At 45.5% G+C, this 21,046-nt stretch overlaps 1 long non-coding RNA gene and 2 other non-coding genes across 4 annotated transcripts; 2 read left to right on the plus strand and 1 right to left on the minus strand.

Annotated features, from left to right (window-relative positions):
- The first annotated feature begins 520 nt into the window (after positions 1 to 520).
- LOC118163120 lies at positions 521 to 20,919 on the plus strand. Of its 2 annotated transcripts, none has more exons than XR_004748863.1 (3): positions 521 to 608; positions 17,025 to 17,128; positions 19,912 to 20,919. It is a non-coding gene; the product is annotated as an uncharacterized LOC118163120 (long non-coding RNA). The 2 variants fall into 2 exon arrangements; XR_004748862.1 differs by lacking the exon at positions 19,912 to 20,919 and adding an exon at positions 19,251 to 19,718.
- Positions 9,382 to 9,454, plus strand: TRNAF-GAA. Its single transcript has one exon. It is a non-coding gene; the product is annotated as a tRNA-Phe (tRNA).
- TRNAF-GAA lies at positions 20,198 to 20,270 on the minus strand. Its single transcript has one exon. It is a non-coding gene; the product is annotated as a tRNA-Phe (tRNA).
- Positions 20,920 to 21,046: the final 127 nt, after the last annotated feature.

The following is a 21,046-nucleotide window of genomic DNA, read 5'->3' on the forward strand; positions in this document are numbered from 1 at the left end:
TTTAAGAAAATAATAATAATAATAATAATAAAATAATAATGGGCTGCAATTGCAGACAGGGTTATTTGAGCCTTAGTTTAGGGGAAGGTCCCTAAGTCCTGAAGGCTGACTCTGCAGGGAGGGTGAATGTTGCTCAGACGTCACCTGGGGAGTGATGGTCATGCTGCAGGGCTGTGGGGCTGGGAGCAGCAGCGCTGCCCTCATCCAGGGCCCCTGTGTGCAATCCGGCAGATGCTGGGGAGGCGGTGGCAGCTCCCTCCCAGCACAATAGGATTTAGCCCTCCACAGGGCCTCATAGGAATGTTGAAACAGTGAGAGAAAAGGATATGGGGGGAGATGCAGGGGTGGCTGGCAGACCGAGCCGCTGTTCCTCTGCTGATTGCCACCGTTTCTCCCCGCTTGACACCACCGGCAGCCTCAGCGCTGCCCTTCTCCGCACAAAAACAGCCCACGCTGCGGGGGAGGACGCGGTGGCCTGGATTCCCCTCCTCGCACCCCCTTTTTTTTCAGCCAGGTTATTCAGCTGGCGAGGCTGGCTGCGGGGAGGAAGGGGAGGGAAATGCAACAGCTCCATATTACAAGGTTCCTTAAAGAGCATCCTGGCAGAGGTTAGTATCCATCCCCGCGGCTGCCCGAGGGACCCCGAGCCGCCCCTGGATGAGACATGGAGGTGGGTGGGTGAGTGGGGGAGAAGGGGCGAGTGGGAGCAGGCAGAAGGGATGAGCAGTGCTGCATGAGAGGGAGATGGGATCTGCTGCACGCTCCTGCCTTTCCCCCTCCACCTTCCTGCAAGTGGGGAAGGGAGACAGCTTGCTAGGTGAGCTTTCAGGGGGAGAAAGTGGGACAGGGTGACAATGCTGAAATAAGGATGATGTGGGCACAGATCCCCAAGCGTGGTGCCTGTCACGGTGTGGGTTACAGCTTTCTTTTCTTCTCCCCAAGCTCTACACCAGGGAGGGAGAGAGGGTCCCTGTAGCACTGCTTTGCCCAGAAACAGCAAGGCTTTCTGGAGGGATGCTAGTGGAGGGTGCTAGGGAGCTTGTGACGAAGGGGAAAACCTTGAGATTTGGAGGTTTTTGTCCCCCATAAAGAACAGATGCAACCCCCTGCTTTCCATCCCCTGCTTGCTCTCCAACATCCTTCTCCAACCCCCTCCCCAAGTTTTGCATGTGATGGATGTGAAAGGCATTGCTTTTTGGCTACGTTAAGCCTTGTGAGGGCAAAGGAATCAGAGTAGGGTATAGAATCACAGAATTGTTTGGGTTGGAAGGGACCTTTAAGGTCATTTACTTCCAACCCCTCTGCCATGGATAGGGACACTTCCCAATAAATCAGGTTGCCCAAGGCCCCATCCAGCCTGGCCTTAAACACTTCCAGGGATGGGGCATGCACAGCTCCTCTTGGCAGTCTGTGCCAGTGCCTCACCACCCTCACAGTAAAGAATTTCTTCCTTATATCTAATCTAAATCTACCCTCTTCTAGTTTAAAGCCATTTCCCCTTGTCTTATCTCTACACTCCCTGACAAAATTCCCTCCCCAGTTTTCTTCTAGGCCCCCTTTAGGTATTGGAAGGCTGCTGTAAGGCCTCACTGGAGCCTTCTCTTCTCCAGGCTGAACAACCTCATCTCCCTCAGCCTGTACTAACAGAAGAGGTGCTCCAGCCCTCTGATCATCCTTGTGGCCTCCTCTGGGCCCACTTCTACAGGTCCATGTCCTTCTTGTGCTGGGGGATTCATGTGAGGTCTCACAAGAGCAGAGCAGAAGGTGACAGTCACCTCCTTCAACCTGCTGGCCATATTTCTTTTGATGCAGCCCAGGATATGGTTGTCTTTCTGGCCTGCAGGTGCACATTGCTGGCTCATGTCAAGCTTCTCATCAACCAACACCCCAGGTCCTTCTTCTCAGGGCTTCTCTCAATCCATTCTCTGCCCAGCCTGTATGTGAGCTTGGGATTCCCCAGACCAGCTGCAGGGCCTTGCACTTGGCCTTGTTGAACCCCATGAGGTTCTCACAGGTCCACCTCTCAGGTTTGCCCAGGCCCCTCTGGATGGCATCCCTTCCCTTCAGCAGGTCGACCACACCACACAGCTTGGTGTCATTGGCAAACTTGTTGAGGGTGCACCCGACCTTTGTCCATGTCAATGAAAAAGATGTTAAACAGAAGCAGATTTTAAGTAGATGTTTAACAGGTGCTAAACTGATGTATCTCCATGCTTCTGCCAGCTGTTCAGGAAGCACCAACTGCCACCCAAAGTCCTAGTCTGGACATAGAGGGCATGTTTATCACTCATATTATCAAAAAGGCATGCAACATTGTACAGAATATTCTAGGGCCAAGGTAGTCCTTTGAAGAGCTGTGGAAAACCAGGTTCAAAAGATCTCTTTTAACTCGGACATGTGTTGTGACTTCTTTATATCTGAGGAGCTCTGACCTCCACATACCTCATGCTCTAACTTGCATCTTCTGCAAGAGGTTTTCCATTTCAGATAACTCACCAAACATCCATCAGACCAGACTGAGATACAGGCCTGGAAGTCTCAAACTTCAGGATACAAACCCCAGGCTATATTTCCCATATCTCACAGGAAAGCTAACACTATCTCTCTGCTTGTTTCTGTTTAATCGCACAAAAAACATAAGGATCACAAAAGGAGCAGCCAAGTCTTCTCCCCACCAAGAAGGACCTCCTCAGGTGTTCACCTAGGACACAAGAGCTAAGGAGAGATCTGAATTCGTATCATCCAGACTTGCCACCCCCTTTCTGCCACCCTGAGAGTGCCTGTCTGTGGGACTCAGCCCCATAAAGAAATGGTTTCCCTGTTTTGTCCTGCCAGGCCTGCATGAGTTTGTGCCAAGGCCTGGTAGTGTGCAGAGGAGACCATTGAGGCTCTGAAGTCGGTTACCGAAGAGCTACTAGGTAGGATCCTGTCAATACCTGACAGGGCACCTTCCTCCCCTTAATTTGGGGACTCATTGAGCAGTACAAAACTTCTTCCCTCTTCCTTCCTCATCTCCCTCTCTGCAAATGTTTGTGCACACGGCCTGTGCCATTTAGAACAGCTAAAATTATCTCAATTAAATATCTCCACTGCTTTCCTTTGTTCTCTTTTTCTTTCTGGCTTTTTCCTTCCAGGCAGCTGGAACATGTTCTTTAAACACTCTTTAAAAACACAGGAAAAATAACACAACAAAACCAAACAGCCAAGAGCTAAGCCTCATGGAGCTTCAATTAGGCTCTTTTTAGGAACATAGATGAAACAGATGATGTGAGAAATATGAAAAGAGTCACTACCCTGCTCTTCATCTAATCCCCTGGTCCACCAAAGTCATCCCTTTGTGGACAGGTTTAATGGAGCTGAGGGAGAAAAGACTAAAGGTTTGTGCACTGATTTTTGGGGCATGCCTGGTACCACTGAGTCATGATAGCGCTGCTGTGCTCTGAGATGTCACCCCAGCCTGTCCACATCATAACCGTATTTGACCCCTGTTATTGACCCATCAGCTTTGTAAATTCCCTGCCAATCTGTTCTGGGAGAGAAAATTCCTTCCTGGCATCAGAATTGGCAGCTGCCTTATCCCCGTGCCTGACAGCGTGAATCACCAGAGTTAAGTAACAAACCCATTTTATACATCAAGATACTATCACTGCCCAAGCAATCATTCTTATACTTTCAATGTGAAGTGGAATGTTGTGGATTCTAAATGTATCTTTCGTATTCCCCCTCATTTGTTCCTTAATTTTCTTTCTAATGTCTTCTGGATGCTTTGCAAAACAGAGGAAACTTCAGAAGGGGGTTGGGATGTTAGGCAGACTCAGAGAATATTTCCCAACCCCCAGGAAGTGTTGTTTACTACTAATTTTATAAGTTTCTGGGAAACCTCTCAGGGAATCTCACCAAAGCCTGTTTGGCAAGAACAAGTGGATTGCTAATGAGGTAGCATGCCACCTGGTTCATGTATTATTGTCTTACATGTATACCTACATACCCCCACACAGTTTAATGCACCTGTTATTTTTGCAAGGGATTTCTTGGTGTTGTTTTTCTGCTTTCTTAGCATCCATTTTATTCCTCTGGTCTATTGATGTTTATTAAAAAAGTGATTCCCAAGTGCATCAGGTTTATCCTTCTGAAAATGAAGTTTTGATGGGTTGAAATGGCAGTGGGCGATCCATCTTGAAAGAAAGATCTGGGGAAAGCACAGAATGCTGTGAGTTTGTGGAGGCAGAGAGGGATCTGCAAATGTTATTAAGCCTGCAAAAAGCAACAGGACTTGTACACTGAGCATAACTGCAGGATTGCAATATCCAGTAATTGACGCAAAGCAAATTTAGATTGAACTCACTGAGGCTTGTGTGCCTCAGTGCTCAGCTCCAAGAAAATGTTCTCAGACCAGGTGTTCCCCTGCTGTCTCATCAACCTAGGTGTATGTAGGACACAACCAGGGGATAGTCATTGCCTTCTTTTCTGCACAGTAACTGGGCTATTCCAATAAAGCTCAGAAACTTCTGCCCCAAATACCTTTTCTCCTTGATCAGGGACAAGAATTGAACACAAGTGAACACAGACTTCTGTATTTCCAAAATTGCCCCACCAGTCTGAGTGAAATGCATCCAAGACCTCTTAGGTGTCTTTCTGTAACAGGGTCTCTAGGACCAACATTAAAACTTAATTTTCTCAGCAAAGAGAAACCCAAGATCAGGGAGAACTTGAATGCCAGGTCTGGAGTTTCTTCTCACCGTGTTTTCCTACCACTGGATAGGTGGGTACTTCACAATAGGGCAGACTGCAAATTTTCACCCACAGCCTGATCATTTCTCTTAGGCAGCAAGAGGACCGCAGCCTGCATCCTTCCACCCAAGGCACATGCTTCAAGCATGGGGATATTGCATATAAGGACATCACTGCCATTATTCATAGCCTGGATTCTTAAGAGATAAGCCTAAAATGAAAATGTTAAAGAAGGCCTGGTGTTGTCCTCCCCCCACAGGGCAGGTTAATGATCTCAGCATTTTTTAGATATCAGACTGAGGGGTGGGGGTGGAGAAGAAAAAGGCTATGTGGCAGGCATGTTTTTGCAGCCAGGCTTCATTAATTCTGTTTTTCAAAGATGTATTTATCTCTCCAGAATAACAACTGACTTATCTCAGGCACCATATTTTAACCCCTTTAGTATGTCCCCTCACAGCTATTGCAGTAGGTAGCCGGCACCCACAGTCGTCCTTGTGTCATTAGCACATCCTTTCCCTAACATATTAAACTGTCATAATAGAAGAGGTTTGCAAACCTAGTTTGTTGTCTACTGGAGCCTTACATTCTGGAGCTGCTGCTGTTGCATATTTTGTAGAATTTTTTTCGAGCAGTCCATTTTTGTTAATGGGCTCACTTGGGGGTCTGTTGAACTGCAGGGAAAATGGAGACAAGCAACCCTCCTGCTGGGAGACCTTTGCAAACCTCAAGGAGCCTTTTTCAGAAACAGGAGTTCCATGTTCTTAATGAGATCATTTTCAGAAAAGTCTGGAAAAATAAAAAGGAGAGAAAATAGCGACAGCAAAATAGAGATAATCACTGAAAATTCTTTTCAAGTAAACCAGAAACCTACTCGGTGTAATGAGACAGAAAAAATCCAAGAAACCTAAAGGAGGAACATGTGCTTTATTTGACACATCAGAGCCAAGTCAATATGTGAAAAGCAATAGCATCTCAACCCTGCCTTTGTCTGTTGCTCCCCTGGTGCAAATAGATGGGTTACGAATGGAGAAATAGGGCAAAATCTGATCAGTGGCATAGTTTGGTGCCAGGAAATCTGCAGTGAAAACTAAGATTTATGGCAAATCTGACGTGTGGAGCTGGGTAGGAAAGGTCAGCTCTCTGCACCTCCATCTGCTTGATGCATTGACCCCCCATTAAAAAACAGTGCACTCAGCAAGGGGCGATGAATCCATGCTGACCAACAAAGGCCAGCTTCCAACCTCCCATCATGGTCAGGCAGAGCAGATCAAGGGATAAGCATTCAATGGCATCTTTCTGCCTGGGTGTAATGTGATAACTTTTGAAAGCTGCATCTGGTGGATGCCAGATGGATGTTTTAAAAAGCACAGGCAGATCAGCCTTGAGTGATAGGAAGACTGGAAGAATAGAAGGAGGGAAAGTGGAAAGAGAGGGATGTCCTGTCATCTGTTTGACCTAGCCAAGGCGTGGGAGTGATAGATCACACAGCTGGCTGATAGCTTAAATTGACACCTCCAGCATCTTTTCTTTGCCCATCGTGCCAACAGGGTTTAGCAGGTTGATACTGTCTTGATGTCTTAGGGATCCCAGGCATGAGGATAGGGAGGTGCCAGAGAAGATGTACAGAAGAACATCTAGCTCAAAACCCAGTTTCTGACATTTTCCATGAGTTAATGCCTACAGTAGAGTATAATAATAATAAAAAAAACATCTAGTGTTATACCACCAGATACTCTCCCAGTCTCCAGAGATTTGTGGCTCAGGAACCATGTGAACTAAAACAGGTAGTTTCAAATTCACGTGGAATTTTTTTTCTTTGATAAACTTACTTACTCAGTCACTCTTTGAATGACTGTATGCTTTGGTGATCTACAAGGTCCTACAGCAGAGAGTTGCATAGATATGCAGATATTGTGTGAAGAAATTCTTCCTTTTCCTTTGTTTGTCATTTGATCATTTGAACTGATAAGCCTCAGTTCCTGTATCAGGAGAGACAAGCAGTCAGCCCCTTCTGACTTATGTCTAAATCCTGCAAGATCCTTCCTTTTTCCCTCTTTTTCTTTTCCTTTTTTTTTTTTCTTTTTTTTTTTCTTTTTTTTCTTTTTTTTTTCAGATTGAATAATCACAGCTTATAAAGCCATTCACAGTATAGAAGTGATTTTATTGCCCCTTTCAAATTGTTAGTATTTTTTACATCCTTTGTTATATGGGAACACCAAAACGGCAGACAGTATTTAAGATGTGAATGAAACAGGATTTTTTGCAGTGGAAATGAGGACAGGTAAGAGAAGTCGACAGGGAACCTCTGTGTGAAGCCCAGAGGAGCTCCCACTCTGCAGACCCAGTGCAAGTGAGACTCAACTGACCTGAGGAGAGCACCGGAGTAAACCAAAGGAGAAGTATAAGGCTACCTATCAGGAACTTTCTGGCATAGGCAGGCAGACTGGAGACAGAGAGAGAAAAAGGGACAGCCTAAGTGACACATGGACAAGGTATTTTTCAGTCAGGAGACCACGGTGGTTGTCTGTCTCTCTTTCATGACAGTAGATAGGATATCAAAGCAGTTTTCCCAAATCTCCGCATTTGTACAGTGCGGTGGTGAGCTGGACTTGTTTGTGGTAGAGGGAGATGTCCACAGCCCTGGCTCAAAAAAGCAGTGTCAGCTAAAAGCAGTGATTTTGACCTGCCCACAAGGCAAGTAGAGCAGTGAGCCCAACTTCACTCTTCCTTCCACTTCATTCATGTCCCTCGCAGGACTCCCTACAGAGCTCCAGCCCTTAGGTCTGAAACAAGCCAGAGGGTCAGGCTGAATTTTTTTCTCTTCAATAAGAGAAAGTCTGAGCTTCCAAGTCCTCCCAGTCAGACGTGTTAAACTTGCAGTTCCGCTCTATTTTCTGATAACTTTGCTCCTAGACTTTCAGTTGTGATGTTTCACCATCTGTATAAGCCAACTTCCCAGCAAGTCAGCTTCTAAAATTTCTAATTTAACTGCAATGTAGCACTTCCTTCAGGGCTTGTTCTTTATCAGGTCCTTCACTTCCTCGTTTCTCCCAGCACTGCTAGCATTTGCAAAGTGGTAGCACAGCTTATCTATCTGTAGGAATTTTGTACCCAGCTGATGCCTGAGTATTTCCAGTAAGGCAGAGTGGGTTGTCAAATCCCACAGTTCCCATGTTGGGATCATTTCTTCCTGTCTGAGGAAAGCTGGTGAGAAACAGAACTGTTTTGGCTTCTGCAGTCATTTGCCTTTGCAAGGAGAAAGCTGGTGAAGCAAAAATGGGACAGCTGAAAGGGCAGAGCTAAGACGCAGGTGAGCCAGGCTTCCACAGATGCTGACCTGGCAGGTCTCCCTTTCTTAGAGAGAAACCCGAAGGTGGCTCCTTGCCAGCCATTCACCCACAGCCAGCAGGGTGTGGATGATTCAGGCTCCTCCAGGGAATGACATCTGAGTCCAGCCTCTGAGAAAACCTTCTTGGACGGATGTTAACAGTAGAAATGTGGCTGGAAGAATTATTCCTGTCTTGTGACTTTATCCACCAAAACCACTCTCATTCAAAGATCTCTGATAATTTTTGAGTTTGGGCCAAAGCTGTGTTTCAACACAGGTTTAAGCATTGGTAATAGATCCCTAAACAGATGCAGAAAGACCAGGTGGAGGTGTTCCTTCCAACTTCTTAAATCTGGCTCAGAAGGAATGGATTGCAGCTAGTGGCCATGCTGGTGTGCTCACCCTAAAGGAGCATCTTCTTGTGCCTCTTTCAGAGACAGAGAAACGAATTACATCTGACAAGGAAGGACACATTTTTTGTTCCTAAGTACCTGGTATACTTTTTAAGAGTCCCAGGAGCCTTCAAGCCAGAGCTGAATGCTATGAGACAGGGCTGAAAGATAAGAGGTGGGGCATGAGGAAAGACTAGAGTCCTTTGGAGTAGACACTGTAATACAGCTGGGATGGAGTAAGGTATCACAAAGAGCATTAAAGGTCTATATTTAGGCAACCTGAATGTAGTCATTGTGGTGAGATTGTATTTGAGATGAAGAGCATTCTTCCATTGCCTGAAGGTAAATAGGTAATTGAAACCCCACCCAAGTGCCAAAGGCTTTAGGGGGGTTCCTACTCTGGGGGTCAAAAAGACCCTGCTTGTTTTATTTGTGAGGGCATGGATTCGACATAGCATATGGAGAAAGGAGGTTGGGAAAGTAGCAAACTTGGGTGAAACAACTACAATGACAAGAAGAAAGCTACTGAATAGTCTCTGTGCAGTGTTCTCTCAGATTCTAGTAATCTGTAGTTAATAGCTTCTCATGCTGGGGAAGAAGGGAGGTTTCAAGGCAACCTATATATAATATTTGCCGGTGGAACTAAGTTTCCACTGTTCTCTAATTGCCTCTGAAGCCCTTTTATCCATGCACAACATCCCATGAAATGCCTGGAGAAGAGAAGTTGGCCTGGAAGATAGGACTTGGGGGCACCTCATCAATGTATATAAATGTCTGAAGAGAGGGTGCAAAGAAGACAGAGTTATGTTCTTCTCAGACATCCCCAGTAACAGGACAAGACCCAAATGTCCACAAAGGCAGTCTGAATGATAAAAATCTGCAAGATAATTACATTACATCAGCACTGGTGAATATTCATGCTAGGGCAGAGCTGAAGTAGCTCAGCTGGGAGAGCGTTAGACTGAAGATCTAAAGGTCCCTGGTTCAATCCCGGGCTTCAGCAGCCTTTTTACACCAGTTTTGGGGGTTCTGGGCTCACCGATACAAGATGGAAACAGCATGGAGGTACTGGGGAGAGTCCAATGAAGGACAACAAAGAAGAGACTGGAATACTTCTGTGAGGAAAGGCTGAAAGTCTTTGGACTGTTCAGCCTGGAGAGGAGGAGAAGAGGTATCAAGGTGGGGGTGGTGGGCAGATACCTCTCGTCCTTGGAGATCTTCAAAAGCTGTATTGACGTGGTCCTGGGCAGCCTTGCTTGAGCAGAGAGGTTGGATAAGATGACCTCCAGAGGTCCCTTCCAACCTAAATAACTCTGTGAATCAGGAGCAGAGTTTTATAATCCAATGTCTTCAACAGAAAAAGTGATATGATTCTTTTGTATCTCCTCATCTTGGGGTTGCCTGTTCTTACCCCTATGTCATGGACTGCCCCCAAAAGATGTAGCAATGCTGACCCACTTGTTTATTGGGACACTCAATAAATTGGAACTGGAAAAGAAAAACCTATCTTATCAGAAAGAGTTGGCTTTAGTCTGAATCAGAACTGACTTTGAAGCACAATTTGTCTTCTTCCAGGAGGAAAAGTTCCAGCATGCCCTTTTATGAGTATTCTCATAAGGAAACAGTTCCAGGTCTCTGAAGAAGCTTTCTACCCTTTCCTGAACCTCTTCTGTTCCTACACTAGCCTCTTTGAAATGATAGCATTGACGTGCAAGCACCCTCAAAGAGTTCTATAACTAAGTGACTGTGTTTCAGTTTTGCTGTCAGTTCCTTTCTGACTAATTCACGATCTGTGGAGACCTTCAGGCAAACTGCAGAGACAAGGTCTCAGATTCAAGTTCTCTGAAAAAATGAAGCGAGAAGCAATGAACATTTGATTAGAGATTTCTCAAAGATCGATTCATCAGATCTCTCTTCCAAAATAGGGCAGAGACATCTTGTTTCTCCCTTTCATTCTGATGGTGGACATAACCCTTCCAGACCCTGCATTGCTTCCAGGAGATCGCTTCCTTGCTGAATAATGAGTAGTGAATAATGACTTGTGCATAAGTGAATGACATCACGACCTGCTTAAGCCTCAAAGAGACATCATGGGGCCCTCTGGGCAAAGCTCTTTGCCAAGAGCCACCACCCACTAGCCGGTAGGGCCAGAACATGCATTTCCCTCCCGCATGGCTCAGCAAATCCACCAGCTGCTCACCCAGCACATCCCTCTGCAGACCTGAGTCACCCGGGCAGGATCTTCTGGCTCAAGGATAGAGCATGTAGAAAATACTTTTCCTTTGACCCTTTACTCCTATTTTCTATGCCTGTGTCAGGACGCAGGCAGGTGTTTGTGCACATCCCAGGCACTGCCCTCAGGTTTAAGAACAATTTGCACACTGTGGCTGTATACTGAACTTCTCTGACCTCATTTACTGCACTAGAGAAGTGCAGCCTTGGGCCCTAAGGGCAGAAGCAAATCAGATACCAGACACACTGATCATGAGTCAGAGAGCAATGAGCTGGCACAGGCTTAGTGTTCAAGCAGCCTGGCTAAACAATATTTTGACTTGGTGCTAGACTCCTGGATAATGTGTGCTGAAATTCTAAATAGGAACAGTGCTTGGACTCGAACATTGCCCATTGCCCACCCACACTGCTTGAATGTGCCAACTTGTGCCCTCCCAAGCTACAACCAGATGTGGTTTGGGGAGAACATGGGGCAGGGAACCAAATTTCCAAGAGGAAGTTTGGGTATAGTGTATTTATTTATACTGGGGTCATGGGGAGAAGAGGTTTTAGCAGTATGACAGAGAGATGTGCCCTACCAGTTGCTCTTAGTGCCATTGAGCTGGAGAGACCAGTGGTATTTGCAGGTTTTAGCATAACTCCTCCCAAAGAGGAGCTTGTGTTTCCCACCATCAGACAATCTAAATGTGACAGCCATATTGCATTTGGAATAGAGATTTATTATGGATTGCCGGATAAACCACAGACAGCTTAGCAAATCACTTGAGCTGAAAATGGCCAAGAGGTGGAAGAAATCCAGGGGGTTGTTATCACACGCATTTGCCCTCTTCTTACTTCTCTTGCTATCTGTTTATATATAAAATTGGAGGATTCATGGTCGAAGCCATCACTGTTGCAGTCGTGGAGGTGCTGGTGGCAGCTGGGCTTGCTCGCCCTTACCATGGCTGCAGCGCAGTGAACCTGCAAACAAACTGCTTTGAATCCTCACCTACATTTGTGGGAGAGCAAAGGAAAGGCTGCCACTAATGCTGACTATCTGCTCTTGATCTTACACGCTGCAGGACGTAAAGAAATCCCTAGAGACCACAGTGCAGTGATATCAGAAGTGATCAGATCAGCTGCTCTGTCTGCAGCTTCTCCCACCTTCCCCTTCCCGTGCCAGCTCCCTTCCTCCTTGAAACAGCTTGGACCCAAGCCTCAGTGCTAAAAGTTTCCAAGTTTCTCTGCCTTTGGCTCAAAGAAGGGTTAAAGCAGCCCCGTGCTGGATGGTGCTTGCTCACTGGGAGGCGAGATGCGGGATGAATAAGGGGAAGGTGCAGGATGATTAAGGGCAGTGGGCGGCAGGCAGCACGGGGGCGGCTGACCCACCAGTGCCTTCGCCCAGCCCACATATGCTGATCCATCAGCTATCATCGGACCCCAAAACCATCTCCTCCTGAGCCCCCCGTGCGTCGCTGCTCCCTCTCCAGGCTCCTCCCTCCCCACAAATGCTCACAGCTCTGCCAGTGCCCTTCAGCTCTGATTTCCTGCTTTTTCTAACTGCTTTCCCATCTTTTTCTCAATTCCTTCAGTCCTGACATACTGCTGCCGCCCGTCTCCCCTGTCCTCATGACACAACTCTCTCCATCTTTCCTGCCACAAGCGCTGGCATGGATTAATCGGCACGCATCCACCCTGACTGCACAGCACCAGTGTTACATCTCGGTGCTGCTGCTGAGATGCTGGGGCTGCAGGGAAAGATCAGCTCAACAGGAATCCTTAGCAGGAGAATTTCCTTTTGTCTAGGAAAAAGAAAAAGAGGAAAAAAAATGAAAATAATAATAATAATTAAAATAAATAAATAAATACAAATTTTAAAAATAATAATAATAAAAAAAAAAAAAAAAAGAAAGGAAAATGGTCACTATAGAAGCATGACTGTCTCTCAGTCTGTTAGTAGGTCTGGGAAAGCTCCCACTGAAACTACTGAACGCAGATCACCCCAGGGGTTGCTGTATCTGCAATTGTGTTTTATGGGGTCAGACAGAAGACCCCAGCCCCCTGTTTTGCAGTCGCTGTGAAACACTGCTGCAGTGTCAACGAAGCTGCCTGAGGAGAAAGTCGTGTGGAGTGGCACGCATCTTCCCATCATCACATTTCCCATTTTGCTATCTTTGTGATAGTTTGCATTGCCATGGAGTATTTCTGCAATTGCTTCCTTCTTACATTCTCGCAGCACCTACTGTAATATTTGGGCTGCGCATCTGCTTTGTCTCTTCCTTTGCCAATGGCTAACCTGAGAAGACAATTATTTTATTGATGCCTCAGTTTCACCCATCAGAAAATGGGGCAAAAATTGTCCAGTCAGCTTGGAAAATACTCTGAGGTCTGACAGGGAGAGCTAGCCATGACAGAAACAAAGGCAGAAAGAACATGTTAGACAATAAAAGACATTCCCAGCCCTCAAGATTAATTTCCTAAATTACATGGCAGCTACAAGATGAGGAAAAGAAAGGATTATTATTTGCATGCCATGGGAGCAATAATGCTGTGATTACTACTCCAGGCAGAAAGACATTAAGGCTCAGTTTGTGCTGCAGTGCAGAGCTCTCAGAGGTGTAGCAGCACTGTGCCATGAGCAGGCAGCTTGCGTGAGGCCCTGAAGGAATCACACACTTCTGGGCTTGTCGTGCAACTGGGTAGAGTCCGGATTATGGCGAAGACCACCCAGGTTCACATTAAAAGGTGCTTCCTGCTGCCCTATTTGCAATGGGTGCACAGGAGCTGCCATCCAGACCATCTGATAGAAAATTAAGTGTGTGCGTGTTCAGTCCTACCCCTTCCCAGCCCATCTTAGTCGGCCAATTTGGGCTCTAACATCTCAGCAAGTTGACTCAGAAGCACTAACTCTCCCCATTGACTTTAAAGTGAGCTTAAGGTAACCCAAATCTTTATTGCATTAAATGCCTAAAGCTGAAGTAGCCTTGGGAAGTGGTCCAGGGCCTGGGACCTCCCCCATAGGGGAAGGTCCATAAGGGTCCGGTTGCTCTTAGGATCTCAGCTGAGCAGCCAATTTTCCAAACTCTGAATTTTGAGCTCCTTTGGAAATCCAGCCCTGCCGTTTTTTAGCAGGAACTGCTTGGGTTTTGAAAAGCACAGGGCCCTAGTTCACCTACTGAACTTGAAGTAGGGTACGACTTACCCAGCCTTAGTTCACCTACTGAACTTGATGTAGGGCACAACTTACTCAACATTGTGTTTTGTTTGTTTGTTTGTTTTTGGTGGCAGATATGAGGACATGGGTAGTTTATCCATTCAGGCCATCGAGCAAGGTCCTCGAAAATTTTGAGTTAGGATTGTTTCTCTCTGTCTAAGGAATATCCCCAAAAGTCACATGGTCATGCATCAGCTAAAATTGAAATAAAACAAAACAAAACAAAACAAAAAAATAAACAAAACAAAAAATTACTCTTTCAAATGCAGTAGTGGCCCAGCTTGAATACCCAATGCTAAAAATGGAGAATAGCGAAATACTTTTTGGACCCAGCTCAATTCTTCAGAAGTACTAAAGTAAATAGGCAGTTAAAACTTTCAAAGGGTCTTAGCTTTAGTGTCTATGGCTGATTAATTAATTGTAGTTTAGATTGTTATTTGGTCTGTTAAGTGTTCGGGCTGTTAACTTTTGGGGCAATGGGCTATCCTTTATTTCCACTTTGAATGGCGAAGTCTAATTTTATTTGTGACTGCAGGGAGTTAGTGGAGGAAAAGGAAAGAACATCAAGCACCGCTCATTATAAGTGGAAGTAGGCTATTTAAATATGCAAATTGTGTTCAAAAACGCCCAGAGAAAGAGGGCTGTGGAGCTCCTGCTGTCGCTTCTGAGATACGTAGCTTTTCATTTCCCTGCCTGGGGTGGGATTCAGGCTGCAGCAAGGGCAAATGGTCTTCTGCCAGCCTTTGGGAGCACATAGGAGGTGCCAGACTGGGGAAAGTTGAGTAGTTCATGTAGAAGGGTGGGTGGATTGCATTTTGGCTCCCAACAAGCATCTGCAGCATGGAAAACATCCTTGGCAAAGCTCTAAAGCAGTTAATGTAAAAAGAGAGAGAATCCATTTCAGAAATGATTTCAATTACTAGATTTTAGGGCTTTAAACTGCACTTAGATCACCTTCTTAAGCGACTCGTATTATGACACAAACATTGGAAAATGCTTTTTTCGCTTCTGTCTGCAGAAACTCAGCTATGTCCTATAATCCCTCATTATAAGCAATTGGAAATGTCTAGAAGAAAGCTTGCCTTGCCAAGTTTTCTCATGGGGAAACAAATAAAATAAAATAAAATAAAAAAGGAACACAAGTTCCAGGCAAGCAGAAAACTGATTAAATAAGAAAAGAACACATGCCAGAAACAAATGCAGGAATGTCTCCCTAATGAGCAAATTCACCAGTCGTGGTCAGAAGATGATGGACAGGTTTACGCCCCAGGGATTTTGGTGAAGTCGATGTCAGGCTCAGGTTCCCATTCCTTTCACCCTGACACGGGGAAACTCCTCGAGTCATTTTGAGTCAGTGTCTCTGCCTCCGATATTTTCCTGCCAGCCTGGTTACGTGGGTGATTCTCTGCTCTAGTTTTCAAGCAGAAGTTCTCACAAATTGACGGAGGAGGCTTCGGCACCTCCGCAGGAGGAGCAAGAGCGAGCGAGAGAGAGAGGTATATGGAGGAGGAGGAGACATGAAATGGGCTTTTGAAAACCATAAAATTAGCATAGAAAACGGCGGCAGCTTTTCTTAACTTGGACTGAGTGAGAGGCAGTACAGTTGCCTGCTGATTTTGAAGCCACCCCATCAAAGACCCTGATGGGTGGCCACAGATGTGCTGGATTGTCTGTTGCTCGAGGAAAGCTAGTTTTGCAGCTACAGAGACAACCTGAAAGCTTGGAAAAGCAGAGATCAGGCTTCACTGTGGCTGTTGATTTGCTATACAAGTTCCCTAGTGTTAAAGGCATTAAATATATATATATTTATATATATATGCAAATAACTCCAGGACTGGAAGCCTTGCAAAGCCACTGGGGATTTTTTTTTTTTTTTTTCAGCCCAAAGATTTTCAGGAATTTAGGTCCCAGATCATTACCTGTAGCTTTAAACATTTAATTGAAGTTTCTAAGTTGACAGCTCCATTTTTTTCCCCCTCAGCTTCTCAGGGAAAGTCAGTAGAGAGAAATCAGCTCCTTTGTTATTTCGGTGCTTCCCCAGGGAAAGACCTTTAGCTCAGGGTTTGGTATCTGCTTTCCTCACTGAATATATTGGCACTTCTCAGCTACCTAGTGCTTCTGGAGTAAACGTGAAGTACCTGCACATAACCTCAACCCCACCATGTGCTCAAGGAGCAGAAATTGCTTTGGATTTTTATCAGGCTGCAGTTCTTAGCCAGATATCTCTTGCACCTCAGCTCGTGCATCTGGGTAAACTTTGCATTTTTCCCCATGGGTGGGAATCACCCATGACTTCCCCAGGTGGGTTGAACACGCTGGGAGAGACCGGATATAAACAAGGTAAACAAGTGAGAGAGAAGCTGTCAAAAGAAAGAGGCAAAACACCACAAATATCTCAACACCTGCAAGTATTCCCGTAGCCATCTGCAGTGTTAATTCTCCAGCAGTGCTGGGGGATTTATCCCACTCCAGGGCTGGCGGCTGTCTCGATAGTTACAGAATGGTCTCACATGCTTTAACCAAGTCAAGCAGTGTTTGCAAATGGGACAGGAAAATTTCCTCAGGAATACGTTACAAATTAATGGCAGAGGAAAAAGTTTTGGATATTTGCATCATCATCTGGATGAGGATGCTAAAACACCCCTACCATATCCCATCCTTCATACTCCCAAATCAAGATGAGCCCAGAAAATCTCCCTCTTGAAACACAGCCAAGGGGTTTCACAGGATTCCCCGTCCTCTTCCCACCTCCTCTGCGGACCACTTGCTTTCCCCTCCAGGTGTACTTTCCCCTGGGCTGGTTCCCTCTTGCAGGTGGGTGTACGCAGCCTGGAGCTGGCGGGCCAGCCGAGCCGAGAAGGTGGGAGGCAGACAGCGAGCACGTCGGGTGCTCTGGAAATGTGTTACTAGTTGTTCCTATTCCCTGCCGGAGGGTTTCTGCTCTCCCTCCCAGGGACCACAATTTCCCTCCCGTGTCCATCCCCTGCCATGGCAGGCACGTTTATTATAGCGGGTTTTATTGGTGTGAGGGACAGGAGGAAAAGAGTTGGGAAGAGAGTGGAGAAGGAGAGTTCAATGTAGTATATAAAGAAAGCTGAAAAAAAAAAAAAAATAAAGTTCTCTCTCCCTCTCTGCCATGTCTTTTCAGGAAAATGCTGGCTTTTCATGAAATGCACTGCAGGCTGGTCTGAGAGCAGATGAGATGAATGCACAGCAAAATGTCCAGTGAGCGTGGACACGACTGGGACTCAGGTGAATGTGGGTCACTGTATGAATAGAGGAGAGGAAGAAAGAAGACTTTAAATCGATTCAGCTTGCTGGAGATTGGTCTCGAGGCATCTCTGACACTGTGTTATCCCTGAATTTTGTGATGTTTGGGATACCCGAAGGAAAGGTAGCTTCACAGCTATCTGTATCAGAGAATTTTTTCAAACTACTCTCTACTAACAAGACAGGGTTTGATGGACTATGGCCTTACCCAGTCTGGCCATCCTGCTCTTCTGGTGACCCAGCTGAAGTTGTCTCTTGACCCAAGATGCAGGGTCAAAGTTACCTCTGTCGATGTTCTGTTATCAGAAGGAGAGCTGGAATGAATGGCAAACAAAACTGCAAAAAGAGCTTGTTCCTCAGTGAATGACACAACCACGGTGGCAGCAAGTGCTGATTCATATTTTGCCCTCCCAAGAAATAACTAGCTGGAGGAGAGTGCAAGGTCAGAATGTTTTCTTCCCTATTCTATGTGTTCACCAGACTCCCTCCTGACATCCAGTTTCAGAGTTACACCTATTCTGTGGGGTTGGAGATCCATTAATGCAACCTGCATTTCCATCCCATGTCTCTGCCATGGTCATGGGCTGATACCAGCTATCTTCTAATTAAGACCAAATATTATGGCTAATAAGGCTGCCTGTTGGTCCACATCCTCTGCACCTCCTGTTGTTCCCCAGATCCTTCAGCTCTGCCAGGGAGGGAAAGGTTGGTGATATGACAGGCTTAGCATTGCTTATCTCATCACGTTAACCAAGAAACTCTCCCTCACACTCTTCACATGACATTAATTAGGGTATGGAAGTTGGTACTGCTGGATGCATTGAAGGCAAGCAAATTGAGCTCGAGGAAAGTTTTGGGACACATTTTCCAAAGCAAAAAGGAAATAAAACACATGCAAAAGTAGGATAAAACCAAGATGTTTTCCTGGCTTGAGAGGCTTATATAATATCTCAGCTTTGCTTAAAAAAATAAAATAAAATAAAATTGCTCAGGAGAAGGAGGATGAAGAGAAAGTGTTGATTCATTATGCTTTCTTCATCTACTTTGTTACATCTGAGAAGGCAGAAATCTCAGAATTTACAGCCAAGACATATCATCAACCATTTTAGCTCCATTCCTCTTATGCTGCCTTCTAGCCAGACCATATATTCTCCATCCTTGGTGTTCATCTCCTTCAGATACACATAAAGAGCACCAAATCTCTCCTAGACTTTGCCTTTATAATCAAAACGATCCAAGTTTTTCTCTGTCCTATTTATATGATATCTTATTTTCCCAGATGTATCCCAAAGTCCTTCTCAGCCATTTAAAATGGTCTTTATCAAAGATGACCCAGGCTTCTCTACTGCCTTACATCACCTTCACTCTGTGATCCTCATTCCTACTCTGTTTCCGCTTTATTTACCTCATCTTGTTCTCTGTTCTTCTGAGATGAGCTGTCCTTGTTTTCTTCCGTATCCGTCCCTCCTCCTTGTTTCTGTTAAAGTTTGAAGCAAATTCACCTGAAAGTCATAGGAATTCCTAAGAAACAATCTCCTGAGCACAGCTCAGTGACGCTGATGCCAGCATTATGAAGACTGTGTTTTCCTGGATAGCATGACTGTTCACAGCTCTTGCAAATAAAAGGAATTAGAAAAAAAAAAAAAAAAAAAAGAGGACTCAAGGTGTGTGAGTAATACAACATCATCCGTGGGGACGCGTGCTGGGATAACACACAAAAAACAAGTTGGGAACATGAAGTATTTTCACCTGCAAGTTAACTCTCACCACACCTGGAGAAGGTAATGGAGGGTAGAGCTATAGTGAGGGAAATTGAGGCACGGTGATGTGGTTTGCACAGATCATTTAGTTGATTTGGTGGAGAGCTTAAGTTAAGGCTGGTTTTGCTTTGGAGTGGATTATAGATGTCAGAGTTATGCAAGAAAGCTTGATTTAATTACACAATAAGAAGACGAGGCTATGAACTCCATCAATTACCAGGCAAATGACCCTGAGCAATTGGATGTTCCACCGTGTCTGTGACTGTCCATGATGGCTCTTGGCTCTTCAGCTCACTGCATGTGTCCTCATTAACAGGAATAGCCTAACGAAGTCCTCCTTGCAGCCAAATATCACCTACTAGAGGCTCTAGCTCTTCCACGGGCTGCCCTTGAGCCTGCTCCAGGGCCGCCGACCAAGGCTGAGCACGGAGAACACCCCGCTACCCAAAGACATCGCGGCAAAGTGCTCCCCGTTGGCACGGAGGTGGTATCCGCTCCAGCTGACTTTCCCACCTCCAAAGAAGGCTGCAGCTCCGCGAGGGGAACAAACACACCATAGAAGGGAAGCGAGCTGTGCCAAGCGCTGCAGAAATGGGACACAGATGGTGTCTTAAATGAGAACGGAAGTTTATTTGGGGGCTCTGCGCGTGACGTAGCGTTGCAGCTCTCGCAACAGATGACAGACACCGGGATTTCAGAGCTGGTGGCGAGATAATTTTGAAGCACTCCCTGTCCACAGAGCTATTAGCTTGTCGAAAATAAAGATAAAAAATTTTAAAAAATAGAACCCGATAAATGGTTCTTTAAGGATAGGAATGTGCAAACCTGCTCTCATTTCTATTTACATCCATTTTTCTAATATCCCAATAATAATCACAGCTGTTGTTGCCTGGTTAGTCAGCCCGTATGGCTGTGCCGATTGGCCAGGTGGCCATTGCTCATGGCAATATTTGAAGATGACAGTCCCTGCTGTTTTCCTAAACTTCTTTCTTTCTCTACCCACAGAACTGAAACATAGTTGAGATTGGAAGGTCTCTGGAAGTCTCCTGGTCCAAACACCCTGCTCCAGCAGGGCCAGTTGCCCAGGACTTTTCCAGATGGTTTTGAATATCTCCAAGGATGGATTCCACAGCCTCTGGGCAACCTGCACCGAGTCTCTCAGCCTCTCCTCACATAAGGGTTCTTTCCCTTGCTTAATCTTCTCCCCTTTGCTGGACGTTCTCCAGTAGCTCCATTTCTCTCTTGTACTGGTCAGCCCAGAACGAAAACCTCCAAAACTGCTGAAAAAGGCTGCTGAAGCCCGGGATTGAACCAGGGACCTTTAGATCTTCAGTCTAACGCTCTCCCAGCTGAGCTACTTCAGCCCTGTTCTGGCATGAATATTCACCAAATGTAATCATCTTGCAAACCTTTCCAGACAAACCTTGTTGGCATTAGCTTGTGAGTCAAAGAAGTCATTTCAGGGAACAGAATGCAGACAGGCAGGGCTCAAAAAAGAGGCTCTGTGTGTGAGCCTTCGATAACAGCATGCCTCTGGGGGATGTATGGAAGAGGAGCAGGGAAGCAAACCTTCTGTTCCTGAAGGGCTGAAAGGGGAGTACATTTACCTTCACATTACAGAAGGGATCTGTCACTCACAAATCATTGAAAGGAAAGTGAGGAGATGGAGCTAGGTCTCTATAAATGCAAAACTACGGATGGGGCAGCTGAATGTCAAAGGACAAGGGTGATGGAGGATGAAGAGAAAGGAAAAGTAATTGTAGAAAGTGCTCACAAATTACTGTGAATGGGAAGAGAATAAAAGAGACTATCAAATACAGACTGTTCACTCTGTGTTTCTTGTTTTGAACAGACCCTGTTGTTTCCCTCCTCAGATCCTAATTCTTTGTCATGCTGTTTAGGGTTAGACTTAGATGTCAGTTGTGCTGGTTAATTTAACTCTCTTCTGTAGAGTTAGACTTGTCTGCAGTGCCACCTCTGCCCTACGGACCACAACACGCTGCTAATTAGAGAGTGGAAAAAAAGAAAAGAGAACAAATAAATAAATAAATAAATAAATAGGAAATAGAATTAAAAGGGAAAAGGGAAAAGGGGGAAAAGCGGAAAGGGAAAAGGGGAAAAGGAAAGGGAAAGGGAAAGG

The sequence above is a fragment of the Oxyura jamaicensis genome, chromosome 2, assembly GCF_011077185.1.
Source record: "Oxyura jamaicensis isolate SHBP4307 breed ruddy duck chromosome 2, BPBGC_Ojam_1.0, whole genome shotgun sequence".
NCBI lineage: Eukaryota > Metazoa > Chordata > Aves > Anseriformes > Anatidae > Oxyura > Oxyura jamaicensis.